Below are 13433 nucleotides of genomic sequence, written 5' to 3' on the forward strand. Positions count from 1 at the left end.
TTTAAATTCATTGCAAAAATATACACCATGAAGTAGAAAGGTGCGTCCACAACTTCTTTTTATAAAACATATGGTGCATGTAAAGATCTACATTGCATTGGCACTGGTTTTGACAAAAAAAAAGGTCCCAAATGTGACAGCAGTTCACATTTACTTCTGTGTGGTTTGGATCAGGTCTTAAAATTGTAGCTGGTAGACAGAAATCATGAAGGACTTCATGTAATATCCACTGAAAAGTGAATGCCTCCTCCTTCTCTAGATGAGGAATGACAAGGTGTTTATCTTACTGTCAGAACAACTTGTCTCCATCAGTTATTTGCGAAGACATCAAAAATGACGCATGAATAACTGGTAATGATTCGGGAGTTCTTTAGAGCTCCTGGGTCATTACAAAGCAGACCGGGAGTTGTGTCGTACCACCCTGCAGGAAAGGAGTCAACACATCTGGCTCTATCCCATGCTCCCCCCAAGAACGACGGCTGCTCCAGAATGCTGCTGCTCATGGGTCTGAGCAGGGAGCAGGGCAGCAGCTCAGCAATACGGCTGCAATAATACATCCTCACTGTGCTCCTCCTTTCTGCTGCCTGCATTTCTCACTCACAGCCCAGCGCTGTTCCTTGTGCCAGCTGTCACTCTCTGTGGACCCCGTGCCGAGACAAGACAACATCCAGAGCTGAGAGTAGTGAACTCTTCATTTTCTTCTGATTGTGTTAGATACTGCTGGATCAGTGAGTTGAATCTGACTGGAGAGGAGCAGGGAGCGGCCAGGCTGGAGCGAGAAAAAACATTGACTCCAGGGGAGAAGCAAGAGGGAGCAAGGGAAGCAGGTCTGCCTCTCCTCTTGGCTCCACTCTGCCGTCAAGCTTGAAGGTGTGTGTTGCCCTGTAATTTGTTAAACAATCAGCATCTCTTCCTTAATATGGTAGTGAGAATAAATGTGCTTTATTCTCCCGGGATCAAGGGTGGAAGGACGCATCCACAGCACAAGAGGGGGCAGGGCCAATCTTCATCCTGTAAATATTTTCCCAGAATTAGGGAATGTGTGTACCTTACAGAGGGGATCAGCTGCCCATTTGGGACATATACCATAAACTGTCAAGAACGGGGCTTTGTTTTGAACACAGTATTGGATGCAACACGGTTAGAACATTAAGGAAAACCATCACTTAACATGCTTTAATATTAAAATAGAGATCTCAGAGATTATATGCAGGCCACATCTACATACTGGGCACAATGAAATATGCATTTTGTACCCATAATGAAATAAATCTTCAGTTTACTTGCAGCCCGTGTACTGCCATGACACATGCTTGACTGAGTGAGCATTGCCGCTGACGGATCACTGTGCAAGAATGCCTTATGCTGGAGGCTGAGCCCCTTGGTGAGTCACTGGAGTACAATGCATGCTAAGAAAGATCATTTCCCCAGTTAGTCAGAGGTAAAATATTTTTGGATCCCTGCCTGGTTTGTGCTAGGAATATTAAGGATGTTTCTGTTTTCCTGATCAGATGAGAGAAAGAGATTGATCTAATTCCTGCAGTTAGCACTGAATTTTCACAGCCTACAGCTGGATTTTTCTTTCCGAGTCAGTTTGCATGGCTCTGTCTGAAACACGCTTTGAAACGGTAGGGTTGGCTTCTGTACTGAACACAGAGGACTGAGTTTACTCTTTCATCTTTGCTTTATGTTTAATCCCCTGTAGCAAATTAGCATTGAGCCCTCATCTGAAACATGGACTGTAGGAAATCTGTAATTTTCAAGCCTTGATGTAGTAATTAGAAGATGAAAAGTCATGATAAAAAAAAAAGATTTTAAAGGAATAAGTGCATGTTTAGCTCAGTTAAAGCTATCCAAGTTCTTCAAGATAATGAGTGGAATTAAACCCATGATTTTAATTAAAACCAAAGCTCTGGAAGGAGTGCCCTAATTTTCCTGCAGTGAGAATCTGCTGAGGCTAAGAGTGAAATAGCACTGGAGCTGGAGGTCAGCCCATGAAGTGGAGCGTATTCTGTGTCTGTGCGCAGTGCTGATCGTCTCTCACAACGTGTGGATGTGAGCAGCTGAGGGCAAACACACCAAAAGCAGACAATCAAAGAGAAAGAGCTGAAAGACTCTTCAGTTGTTTGTCTCCAAGTTCAGTAAACCCATGTCCATCAAGGTTGGCCGTTCCTCAAATCAAAGTGTTTGTCTCTCCATTCACTGAATCCTGACCTCTTCTAAACATTTTCTGTTTTGCAGCCATCCTCTTTGAGAGTGGCTGCCGGGTCACAGAGGGCAGTGGGGTTGTCTAAGCTACATACAGTTCTGGTGGACTGAAAAAAGGTGCCACACTGAACACGGTGAGAATTTCTGGGTGTTTCTGCTGGAGACATAATGCTACAACCTTATTGGCAAGTGCTTTTAGTGCACTGAAGCAACAAGGTCTGGTAGTCAAGTAATGGTAGGGAAAACAGGGTGAAACATCAGGCCAGGATGTATTTGATGTCATAAAGCATCTCATAACCCTTGCTGTAAGAACCAAACCTCAGCGGTGACAGTAGGAAATCTTTCCACCCTGCCCCAAGCCCCTCATCTTTCCTTATTTTCTCATATCTGTCTTTCCCCATGTCACTCACTCCTTTTGCTTTCGACAGGCAAAAGGAATTAGATGTATTTAGTGCCCTTCTTCAAATCCTTCTGGAGCTATGGGGCACCTTCTCTGCTCTCAGCTTGGGGGTCTGTCATTCTTTGCAGCTGGGGTTATTTGGCTCACACCTGTACCACGTCTGATGCTAAACTAAAGCTCTAGAGGAGCATATGGGTGTCTGATATGGTTGTTAATGAAGAATTTAAGCTTATAACCAAGCAGACTCTTAACCACAGATAATTAACCAGAAACAGCAACAGAAGAACTTCAAAAGGAGGTTTTAAGTGTGAGCTTTGTCCCTTTGGGGGCTGGAAAGTGTTTCTGCCAGAGCTAGGTATCTGCTGTTCTGCTAAATGCCCATATGTGTCACCTTTAGCCTAAGCTGCAGATTTCTCTGGACTGGGGGTTCTTGGTGCTGGTAAGGCATCTGAACAACTCACCATGGCTAAGGAAATGAGGGCTCCGGGCTTGTCACCTTTAACAAAATGCACTTGGACTGTGCAGAGTAGAATTTACTCCCTCCAGCAGTTTAAGAGACCTACCCGACTGGACATTTACTCTTGCTTCAAGTAGTGGAAGTAAAGGTTTACCCAGAAGAAGAGACATCGTAGCCGCAGTTGAAGCAGTATCCCTCTTATTCTGCCCTATATCTGGATCTCATACAGGCAATGCTACTCTTGCATACACCTGTTATTATGACACCTCAGAAATAAGTGGCAAATAGCTCTCATAAACATCAAATACAGGAGAGATAAGCACCTGGAGAAAAAGATAAATTGCGTGCCCTCGATACACTGAACCCAGCACTGAGGATAATATATTTTCCCAAGAGGAAAACCTGCAGTTCCTGCGACAGATAAGGGGAGGGGATGGAGGGTTACAAACCCCAAGCACTCTACTGAAGGACAAGTGGTGCGTTTGTTCCTAACAGACCATGAAGGAGACATCCATTTTCAAAATGAAGTTTGGATAAATGTGTAGATATCTGTGAAACCTGAATGGAAATCCTAGGGCTTAGGTTGGTTGTTTAGGGTTTGCTGTTCCTCCTAGCCTCACATTTTTTCCAGGAATTTCATTTTGTGTTATCCAAATCCTCGTTAAATGTGTCCAGGCGCCTTGTTCCACAAGCATGAGCATGGGAACCCTAATGTCCTTTGAGATGGTATCCTCTGGGATGCCAGGCTCTGCCCTGCACTGTAGGAAGCTAAGCCTTATTCCTGCTAGGTGTTCCCAGGCTGCGCTGCCCTGGAAAATAAAAAATCTGAAAGATTAGGAGCCTGCCGGATGCGGGGAGCCCTGGGCAACTGTGCTGCCCAAGAAACCAGTGAGGAATGGGTCAGGTCACAAAAAAAATCTGTTCCTTTTTTTCTCAGAAGTTCATTAGAAACTGCCCTGCTGTTTCAGAGCCTGCTGATTTTGATGAACTTGGCGTTTTCTGATGAAAACCTGTTGTTTTGATGGAAAAAATCCTGCCAGCTGTAGGACATACTTTATTGCCTGTCGAAGCTACCGTGATCAGCATCAGCCGGGCCAGTGAGCTCTAAGCCCCCATGCCTGGGGAGCATGGCCCTGCTCAGTTTGCACTCGGACAGGGTCCACAAGCTGACTTCAAACCTGGCCAGGACCGGAGAGGAGCAGTGTTACGGGCAGGTCCTTCACATCTCCTCCAGCCGACCATTGGAGGGGCTTGGTCCTCCCCTTCTTTGCCTGTTGATGCAACAGCGCTGCCAGGGCTCATGTATCTCCAGAGCACTTTCTGATTTGTTTATTGACAATGACAAAAGCCCATTTTTACTTCTGTCAGCAGAGGCAACGTGGCTATAACTGAGCAGGCTGCTCTGCCTCCTGCGTTATCAGCAGAATTGCCAGCTCGGCACTGATGTACAGAGCAGAGCAGCAAAACAAGTTGCCTATTTACATTTTGCTCTGGTGCTAGTGAGAAAAATATGATTTTAACCACTGAATTGACTGAGTACATAAACAGGGAACATATACATATGCAGGCACCAGCATATGATTTCATGGAAGTATATTTCTGGTTATAATTGATCTAAAATAACTGGGATTTTCATAACGTCTGGCTGTTTTGCCTCAGTTCATACTTTCTGAGTGAATCTCATAACATGCAGATGGCAGTGATAAGAAGCTGATGGCACTGCATGTTGTTCCATATAACAACACATATATAGTATATACATATAACAATACAATGTAACAGCCTTAATGCAAATTATGGTAAGCATAACATTACAAAACCAACATTAACTTGAGATAATTATGGGGAGATTTGATTTAATTAGGACAATGCATTCTCCATTGGAAACACCACTTCCGCTGTTTTGTCCCTTTAACCTCTTTGCTTGGCACAGATTGCTGGGACAGCATGCAGGGGAGTTACAGGTGGCACAGGAGGACATAGGACAGACACAAGAAGAAACATCAAGGACACAGCATGGAGCAGGCTGAAGCAAATAAACATAAGTTTATTCATGATAACAAATAAAATAGCAAATATTTAAGGTCACTTCCTGGAAGGAGGAAATATTATAACCTGATGTTTTGCAGTGCTTAGTATATTTTTTTAATCTGTTGTTCTTTGGCCACACAGATACATATACATGGGATCTTTCACATTTCTCTCCTTCTATGACACCCTATCCCATATAAGTTGTTTTGAACTTCCTTTAAGGTAATTTCATGCTTTTGTAGGACACTTAAAAAAACTTGACTGGATTTCAATGCAGAGGTTGCCACAAAGAAAAGTGGAAGGCTCTTCCTTTGGCTTCTGCCTCAAAGTCATCCCCTCAGCAACCAGAAGTGGCTGGTGGTTGGAGAAGGTCATATTTTTCTTTGTTTTGAAGAAGCCTCAGCTGGCGGGGCTGGGGTTGCTGCTGGAAAGGCAGTGTTTTGGCCAGAACTTGTCTTTGTGCAAGAGCAGGCTGCACAGAGCAGGCTCAGACCAGGCATCTCGGCAGACATTTGATGGCAAAGAGGTGATGTGACATTTTGCAAAGTATTTGAGGAGCCACAAGACATGAGGTATTTGTCGGAAAACAGCAGCAAATTTCATCAAGAGTCGTTTATCCTGTGCTTCCAGTCATTTTTACCCTCCTCCCCCGGTCCCTCTATTTGAGGAAAGAAAATAATATCCTATATCGGCCCTGGATGCAGAATTTCCTTGGGCCAAAAGCGATCCTGTAGCTGCTTTCTGTCCAAGAAAAAGACTGGCTTTATCCAACTTTACTTCTCTCAGCAGCTGAGTATGGGAGTAACTGCAGACAGGACAGTGGTAGCCAGAGCTGCCTGGGAGCACCTGTTCCTGTGGAGAGACTACAGGACTGGCATCCACCCTGCTGTGGGACATGCAGGGACAAGGACACTTGGTGTCTTCCAGCATGGTGGTAGGTAGAGATGCAACATTTGGGATAGGCAGGTGCATAAGGTAAGGAAATGTCCTTAGAGAGGGTGAAAGAATGGACTTGTGAGCCTAGGCGGGAAGAGGGATTTGAGATGACAGCCAAGGAAATCCCAGCAACTTGGGCAAGACCAGCATGACATCTGTTCCTTATCCCTCGGGCACTGGGCTTTGATGGCAGAGCCTCCCTGACTTCTCTTCCTATGGCAGCGAGGAGGAGTTTCCTGCCGAGCAGAGCTCGGGCTGTCAGCAGAGCTGCTGCACTGCAATGGGTTTGGTCCTCAATGCCAATAGGGCTGTTTCATAGGCAGGTGGGAGGCGCGGGGTATGGGAGCACTGCTGCGACTGCGCCGGGAGCAGCAGCTGGAGCGAGGAAGGGTGCGAGGAAATACCCTTCCTCCCTCAGCCCCCACAGCTTATAGAACTGTGTCTTTTGTCCTGCTTTTTGACATGCTCGCAAAGATGCTGACCACAATGAAATCGGCCCTGCCAGCTCTCTGCTGCCTTTTGGGAACGCAGCCCCCCGACCCAGGAGCCAGCCCAGCCCCAGCGCTAGCTCAGCTTTCCAAAATCGTTTCTCTGAAGCTGTATCTCATTTAAACCTGCATGCCCAGGCAGAGGCAACAGGGGAGTTAATCAGCTGCGTTGCTTTGTGCTTTTCCAGAGCTCTCCCGTTTTGCGTGTGAGGGGCTGGTATGGCCTTCCAGCAGAATTCATGGGCACAGCTGGCTGCTCAGGGAGCGGGGTTGTGGCAAGCCCACTGCCAGGAAAGACCTTCACTGAGAGGCACCCTTGTCTCTCCAATTTACAAAAGAAATTTAAACTTTTCAAACAGGTCACTGGCAAGACAATGTTCTTAAGTCAATACTGCTCTGGGACTGAGCAAACAGCAGGGAAGCTGTTTCAAACATTTCAGTTCCAGGTTTGGCTCGAGCACAGCCTTCATTACGTGTGTGTAAATCCAGAGAAATATTGCATTTGATTAACAACACAGTTGCTGGGAGCATGCGTACTTTCCTCTACTCTGAATTAACCCTAAAAATAAATATTTTGAGCGCAAACTGTGCAAAAGCCTGCACTGTGAGGCTACAATGGCGGACAGACTGCCGTTGTGGTTTTGGCACACGTTTAGTGGGGTTTTTTTAGGAAAAGCATTTACAGGCACCAGCATCACCGGCCAAAGCAAACAGGGTGACTTCTGCTTTCCTTTAGCTAAAATCAGACCTTTGGCAACAGAGGAGACAGAGCACAGCAACATCGCCAGACTTTGGATGGGATTGTGAGCTTTTGGGCAGTTTTATGATTGTTTACAGCCTTCCTTTAAACTCTGAAGCAATGCCTTGGGGCCAGGAGGGTAACTGGACCCTACAGGCTCTTAGGCTAACAGTTACAAACACCTGGGGACCACGGGAACTGACCTTTAAGCTGCCAATGTGGCCACCCTGCTGGGAACCATCAGGTTTGTTTGTAGAGATGGCTCGGTGGAGGAAAGTGCACTTTGGGGATACCCAGACCCATTGTTGGGAGATCTGCAGGAAGGTGCTCTCTACTCCCCACCTTGCTGATGGCACAGGTTCTCCTGCTGAGATCTGCATTTCCCAGTGACTCCCAGTGCCCTTGCTGGTCTGGCTGCCTCCCAGCAGGAACTGGCAGGGAAGCAGGGGCGGAAGCAGCTCCCAGAAAGTCTCAGAGAGCGAAAAGGAGCTTTTCTGTGGCAGCAGGCAGCCTGTCTGGAAGGGACGAGGCTTTGGCCACAGCAATCTCCAAAGTTTCTGACACTTCTCCAGGGAAAATCCCAGTCCAGCCATGCAGAGCAAGGACCTGGATTGGCTTGAGGCTGCAAGGGCACATGCTGGGGTGCTGCCTCCCATCCTGAATGGGCTACCTGGGATGAAACCATGAACCTAGCGTGGAGAAGATGAGTCCTTGGGATGTCCCAGGGCTGGCTTTTGGGCTTATCAGTGACAAACCTACCCAGCAGGCTGGATGGAATTGTACTATTTAGATGCACATAGCCTCTACTGGCTTCTGTTCTTAAATTAAAATGTCTCCTCAATTAATACACGTGCCCTTAAAGTCTGCTTCAGAGTGCTTATAACTAAGAAGGTTTGGCCTGTTAAGATGTCCTGTGGAGAGGTGGCCATGTCTCCCTGGTTCTTAGAAGGAACTCCAGATAATTGTGCTGTTTATCAGGTGGGACCACAGATACACCATCTCCCCCTCAACCCAACAGGCACACACACTTTCTCTTGCTGTTTCCCACATCATGGGAGGCTTTTCACTTTGTGCGAACAATTTCTGCTGGTTTCATCCCACGTGAAAAAGTCAGTCTAAACTGCTCTTGAAGCAGATGCTCTTCAATGTAATTGGTGTGGAGCTTGGCAGGAGCAACTTGTTCAGAAAAGTGTTTTTTCTCATGCAGGATTAAAACCAGGTGCAGAGTCATGAGTCAAAGTGTGAGACACTGGAACAAGTTGCCCAGAAAAATTGTAGGTGCACCGTCACTGGACATGTTTGTGGTCATGTTGGGCAGGACTTTGAGCAACCCAATCTGGTGCAAGATGTCCCTGTCCATGGCAGAGAGGCTGGACATAATGGTCTGTCAAAGTCCCATTGAACCCAAATTATTCTGTGGTTCTCTGACTGCTTAAGAAATGGGAGAACTGGTGGTTCACCAAAGATCCCTCATTCTCTATCAGGGTGACAGCAGAGACCCCAGGGCTCTCTGGGGGAGCACATCAGGCTATCTTGGCTAGGCACACACCTAGGAGGGAGCCCAGGGATCAAACGAGAGTATCAGTGAGTTTAGTCTCCAGAAATCAGACCTACAGGTCCCAGTCATAAATGTACCATGGGTCTCCTCAGCTTCTATCACAGGGAAAAGCTTGAAGATGGCAACATCCAGGACTGTGGGCACCTTTCTTAAGAAATGCCATATTTAATGGAACAAGAGAATCTGTCTGGTGATTCTTGGGCAAGGGCTGAATACAAAACCATGTGAGAGATTGTCATCACTGGGTGACTATTCCTGCTGCATTTGTTTTGGGTCCCTCACTGTGGCCCCAGCTCAACACACATCAGGTGGGCAGACTGAAGGGATTGTGGCAATGCCATGCGTTCAGTGTTCACATTTACTGCATACTCTTCTTGTAGCAAAGTGGCTGCAGAGAGGGAGCACATGAGAACGGTCTGCTTGTATTTCCTGCACGGTGAAAAAAATGCAGCAAAAAGAGCTGGCAGACCTGAGCTGACACTGTGCTTCACTCCAGTGCCTGTGGGCCAGGCTGGGTCCTTCTGTCACAGGTGCCTCTTACCTGGCTCCTCCACTTGTTCCTCTCCTCACCTGGTGCCACCAGCATCCTCCTGGCCCTGCAGGGCAGAAAACCTTGTGACATATCACTCCCCTGTGAAGCTGCTGAAGGCTACTGCTTTGCTGAGTTGCAGAGTGGAGGGGAGCAACAGGGAGGTCTGATAGCCACTTAACATCAACGGCTACATCAAAGCCTACATGTGCAGCAAGGATGAGTGGGGGAGAATGAGCTAGCCATTGTGTCTCAGCCACTTGTTTGCCCATCAGCATGACCAAACTGGCCCCTGGTCACCCCCTCCAGCGTATCAATGCAGGTATACAGAGTTACACCATAACCACGGAACAAAGAATTAGAGGTGATCCTGAAAACAGGAGTATTGATAAGATTTATTAATATAAAACAGTGTATGTTGTACTTGGATGACTTATAGATGTGGAAACTCTGAGTTTTGTGTGTTGGAAATGGTTTGATGTATGACCTTGAAGTTTTTTGGATCTCTACAGAACCTCTACAGTGGAGGTTGCACCGGCGGGGGGGCCAAAGGGAATGAGCGGAGCAAGTCATAATTGGAGCTCCCTCTCAGCTGGTCTGAGACCCCCGCTGATGTCAACATTACATCATGGATCCAATCCCTGCAAGCACTGGAGCATCTGCAAAAACTTCACCTGCAGCAACCTCATGGAAACATCTAAAAAGACTTTATCACTGAATTCCAGACAGGTTGTATAGTCCCTCACAAACCCTTATAGGATTTTAATATTGGTCTAGACTTAAGCTTATACTCTTGACTTAGGATTGTAGTATTATAGGTAATAAACTAAATGCTTAAATGCAGTTCTGGGTCCTACTGTGTTTCCCTCAGGGTATGACACCTTGCCAGGGCTCCTTGTTTACCAACAACCCTCCAAGCCACTTGCCCATTTAGGTCCCTGTCAGCACCATTGCACAGATGGTGCTGAGGGCCAAGGCTCGTTCCCAACTGCAAGCTGATTTCTAGGGATGTTTAGTACTGAGCTAACGCACCCACAGAGCTGGCTCGCTCTCCTCGCAGACTCCTGTTGTACCGTCCTTGAGCTGAGAGACTCACAGGGACTATGAAAAGCAGTTAGGATTTTGCACTCCAGCAAATACGCAGCCACAGAATGTGAAAATACCCACCTCCTCTAATTGTACACTCTTGTTTCCAGTACAGCTTTTGTAACTACCCGTGGCATGACAATGGAGCCGGGAGGCAAGCATTGAGTTAAGCTTCCCAAAATCTCTCACTGCTGCTTTCACCTGCTGCACTCATTTCAAGCTCTCCCAGTTAAAGCAGCTCTAACCAAGTGTGATGGAGAGAAAGGGGAAGCTCCAAAAGCTAAAAGCCTTCAGAAACAAAAGCCCTTCCCCAGAGAGAATCAACTCCTTTCTGTTGCATCTAGATGCACTTAAATGCGTCTGCTACTTGATTGCGTCTTTAAGAGTCCCAGCCCTTCCTGGGTAATGACTATTGAGGCTGCAGCACTGCTTTGATGACAAATGATGGGGAATCGGGAGGACTGGGTCAGAGGAGCCAAGAGCACCAGGTGGCAACACCAAGAGAGGCTCCATTACTTCAAGGTCTCTTCTGGCTTGACATCTGATGAGTATGGGCAATGAATGTTATTATTTCCAAGAAGTGTGTCATCGAAGCATTGCTCTGTGTTTATTCATCCTGTCAGAATTAAGCCCCCTGGGGAGCAGTGCTAGCTCTAAACAGCAAAAGAGGTCCAGGAAATTGCAGTTTGGTCACAGTATTTGGGGTGATGAAGCAAAACGTCCTCGTTGACAGCAGCTGACTCTCCTTACAACAACGTGGGTAACAGACGTGCAGCTGCAAACCAAACAGCATCGCTGTGAACTCTTGCTCCTTCTCTTGCCAGACCAGAAAGTCCTGATGAACAGGTCTCAAATACGGCTCTTTTCCCATCACCATGTTCACAAATCCCTGAGACCCACCACCATATTGCCACACCCTTCAAAGAATTCAGTAATTTGCTTTCCAAACAGCATATTGCTGAGCTCTGTGCAAATGCAAAGGCAGGATGCTATCTAAGAGAAATAACATGCGATGAGACTGGTGTTAGTCAGAAATAAGAGCTGCAGCTGCCTGTGCAAACCATGCAGCCATATTCTCTCTCTTTTTCTTTTTTTTTTTTTTTAATTTGAGAACTATAATCATGTCCACATGGAGAAATTTGTCAGGCATTGTCTCCCTCCCTGTTGAGAGGGATATCTCCCTGTCCCTGCAGATCTCGGATGCTGCAGAGGGAGCTTGGAGTCTCAGCAAGTTCTGTATGGAGTCTGGGTGTCCTGTGACACAACTCACCTCTACACAGCAATCTGGACAGAAAACGCTGTCTGGATGTCCTGTGTCTGACCATGCAGTTACGTTTTCCAGCATCTGTAGAGAACTACTGTGTACAAGGCACAGATGAACAACTTTGGTGTTTTCAGCGGTGAAGCTCACTCACACAAAAAGAAAGAAAATGGGAAATGCAGCCTTTTCCTTCCCAGGGAAAAGTACACTCTTTTTCTCAATCTGTGAGACAAACATAAACAAATTTCTGACCGTGCACTCTTAGAGAAATGAACACCTGAGACGTCCCTCTCCTGGCACCATCTCTGCTCTGACTGCAGGATAGCATAATAAATACTGAGCTTTCAGCACAGAGGTTATTAAATGTATGGATATCAGCATAACTCCTGCACCCCCTTGCCAAGATTTTCAGGGACTTGGCTCCCGGCAAGCTCAGGAGAACCTGGAAATGAAGAGGTGAGAAGGAGGGCTGGTGCAGGGGGAGAACAGCCTACAGCTGTGCCTCAAAGACAGCACCTGGTTCCATCCTCTGAGAGGCCATGGAAGGTGCCCCAGCAGCCCCACGGTACATGGAAAAGATTCAGGGGAAACCACAGGCAAGTGAAAGAGCAAAATTCATCCCAGCTTGGCTGCTCCTGGTGGAGCGCAGATGAGAAGGGGGATCAGGCCAGGCTCTAGGAGGTACTGAGCTGTTTGCTCAGGAGGTCAGTCAGTGCAGCTCTTCTTGTCCCAGGGATCAGGCAAAGCCAAAAGCAAATATCTCTGTTCAGCACTTGCAGGAAGAACTGAAGACTTATTTTTTTGCATGATTTGGAGGGAATTATTTTCCTGAAGCTGCAAACCGAGGTGAAATATTCACAGGGACCATGGGGTTACAGGTCAGCTTTTTAATTTCTGCTCTTTTTCTGGACTGCATGAGCCTTTCTGCCACCCTGATGAGCAGAGCTGTAAAATGGAAATTCGATAACTACTGTAATAGCAGCACTTATGCAAAAAATCTAAAACCAAAACAACAAAAAAAAAATCACCACAGAAAGAAACCATGTAGATCTGTCTCTTAATTGTTGTCTGTTTTGTAGGCATAACTGTTTTAGTGCTATGACAAGTATGTTTCCTTCACTCAGCTTCAACATAGCCTCTGCTTTTGATATCGTGAACACTACAGGTTGTGAGGAGATTGTCTGGTGTGGGCTCAGATTTCAAAGATTAAGAAAAGAAAAGTTCTGAACATTCAAAGGGAAATTCTCAGTGTCAGCTAATTCGGTGCTGCCTCCTGAGCTCTGCAGAGCCACCAAGTTGCAGAGCAATTCCACAGGTGAGCTTTGAACAGCAAATATGTCCTAATTAACCCCAAGGGCTGCCTCCCACCCCCCCCAGGTGCCAGGCTTACAGCTACTCCTGCTGTGATGGAAGTCACCCGGGAACAGAGCAGGTGACGAACCTTGAGTAGTACCAGTAGGTTGGTAAAGCAGCCTGGATTGTATATGGATGCAGATGGATGCAGGAGTGTAGTAGCCTCCTGGCCTACTCTGTGACCTCTCATGTTCATGGAAGGAAATGTGTTGTAGGCTGAGGAAATGTGTTGTAGGCTGTAGGCTTGAGTCCACTGAATTTAACAAGTGCAAAAAAACTTCTCCAGTCCTTGAAAATTATTTTATTGCTCTGAAGGACAGATATTGGAGTTTGAAATTTCCATGATTAAAGAAAATATTTAGAAACTTGAGAGACACTTATCACAGG

The sequence above is a fragment of the Cuculus canorus genome, chromosome 2 (genome assembly GCF_017976375.1).
Source record: "Cuculus canorus isolate bCucCan1 chromosome 2, bCucCan1.pri, whole genome shotgun sequence".
NCBI classification, from domain to species: Eukaryota; Metazoa; Chordata; class Aves; order Cuculiformes; family Cuculidae; genus Cuculus; species Cuculus canorus.